Source organism: Protobothrops mucrosquamatus, unplaced genomic scaffold (genome assembly GCF_001527695.2).
Source record: "Protobothrops mucrosquamatus isolate PMUCROS unplaced genomic scaffold, P.Mucros_1.0 scaffold_98, whole genome shotgun sequence".
NCBI lineage: Eukaryota > Metazoa > Chordata > Lepidosauria > Squamata > Viperidae > Protobothrops > Protobothrops mucrosquamatus.
Window position 1 is genome coordinate 145,060 of NW_015386174.1, and position 2,331 is coordinate 147,390.

Below are 2,331 nucleotides of genomic sequence, written 5' to 3' on the forward strand. Positions count from 1 at the left end.
TCTTTGTTGCTCTTCTCTGTACTCTTTCTAGAGTCTCAGCATCTTTTTTGCATCGTGACCAAAACTGGATGCAGTATTCCAAGTGTGGCCTTACCAAGGCATTGTAAAGTGGTATTAATACTTCACGTGATCATGATTCTGTCCCCCTGTTAATGCAGCCTAGCACTGTGTTGGCTTTTTTGGCAGCTGCAGCACACGGCTGGCTCATATTTAAGTGATTGTCCACTAGGACTCTGAGATCCCTCTCACAGTTACTACTATTGAGCAAGGTACCCCGTATACTATACCTGTACATTTGGTTTTTCTTGCCTAAATGTAGAACCTTGCTTTTTTCACCATTGAATTTCATTTTGTTAGATAGCGCCCAGTGTTTAAGTCTGTCCAGGTCCTCCTGTATCCTAAGCCTGTCTTCTGGAGTGTTGGCTATTCCTGCTAGCTTGGTGTCATCCACAAATTTGATGAGTTCCCCATCTATCCCCTCATCCAAATCATTGATGAAGATGCTGAAGAGCACTCAGATAGACACTGCCTGAGTTCACAGGAGTATTGGTGGATGGGGGTTGGGAGGAAGCACCATCGGAATTGCAAGGCTCTGTTCCTACAGCCGATAAAACACAACTTTCTTGATCTGGTACCAATAGTGAGGAAGGAAGCAGGGAGGAGAAACCATCAGATCAGAAATTCAACCTCCGTGTCCCAAGCTGAAGGTGGAGGCTTCTCTTGCTTGGGAAACTTAACGTTTGGAAGCATCTGTCTTTTGCAAGTGTCTATGGAGATTATCCGTCATCCAGGACATGGTGGTCCCCAAAGGAGCTTTTTCAGGAGGCAACTGGACGTTCTTGTTTTATCTTTGAAGAAGATGTTTTGTTTCTCATCCAAGAAGCTTCTTCAACTCTGACTGGATGGTGAGGAATGGAAGGATTTATGTTGCTTGCAGAGAGTTGGCGATTTGCCTTCTTTTAGAGAGTCATTGAGGCCATTTGGAGGTTTACCTGTGTCATCAGGATCACCTGAGTAATGCAAATGTGTGTGGAGCCTTCTTGGTTGCAGGAGGTTTTCTGCCCTGTGTCCCTCACAGCCTGTGCTGTGCTGAGACACAGGACAGAAAACATCCTGCAGCCAAGAAGACTCCACATCCCTTTACACCACTTAGGTGACTCTGAGGCCACAGGTAAACCTCCAAGTGGCCTCAACAGCTCTCTAAAAGAAGGCAAATGACCAACTCTCTGCAAGGAGTATAAATCCTTCCATTCCTCACCAACCAATCAGAGCTGAAGAAGCTTCTTGGATGAGAAGCGAAACATCTTCAAAGGAAAAACAAGAAAGTCCAGTTGCTTCCTGAAAAATGTCTTTTGGAAGGTTACACCTGTGTCAGGTGAATACAAGGAAACAAGCAACAAAAATACAACTCTTCTGATTACGTAGCCAAGCCTTAGAGACCAAGGAGAAAGACACGTTGAAAAACACAAATCACCTGGGCAATATGGCTGGGCTCTTAACATGAGCATCTGTGTTAATTTTTTATTTTTAGGAATGGGAATTTGACAATTGTGGAGTTTAGCTCCGGTTTATCTTACTGGCATATCAAGAACACAGGGGCCTAACCTCCAACCGCCAGGAGGGACGTTCAAAAGTAATGTTAGGAATCCCAAATGTGTTTTGTTTTTTTTTTCCCCCAAAAGGAAACTGGATTTTCTTGGATTTTGTTTCTTTTGAAAATGTTTCGTTTCTCATCCTTCAGTTCTAACTCAGTTAAGTGAAACGTTTTCAAAGGGAAAAAAAAACAAAACAAGAAAATCCAGTTTGCCTTTTGAAAAAAGAACCTTTGGGACAACCATGATTTAGACCATTGAGAAATCTCTATAGACATAATGTTAGGAAGTATATCTATGGAGATTCTCAGCCATCCAGGTCATAGTTATCCCAAAGGTGCTTTTTCCCACGAGGCAACTGGACTTTCTTGTTTTTCTTTGGAGACGTTTCGCTTCTCATCCAAGAAGCTTCTACAGCTGAACAGGAAGCATGACTTCACAAGAAGAATAGTGGAAGTTTGGAACCAAATTCTAGAAGAATTAGTGGGTCAGTCATCAGTAACATGCTTGGGATAAACACATGTCCATCATCTGGCAAAAATAAAAATATATATATAATTAATTAATTTATTGATGATTGATTGATTGAAAAGAAAAAAATCTCAAGGGCAGAGTCAATGGACAACTACCGTGTTTCCCTGAAAATAAGACCAGGTCTTATGTTAATATTTGCTCCCAAAGATGCATTAGGGCTTATTTTCCAGGGAAATACGGTACTAAATGCGTCCATCTGGCTGAC

At 42.0% G+C, this 2,331-nt stretch overlaps 1 protein-coding gene across 1 annotated transcript in view; it reads left to right on the forward strand.

Moving 5' to 3' along the window:
- Positions 1-2,331, forward strand: part of CHD8 (chromodomain helicase DNA binding protein 8) — a 71,822-nt gene that overhangs the window by 40,018 nt on the left and 29,473 nt on the right. The window lies entirely within an intron of this gene.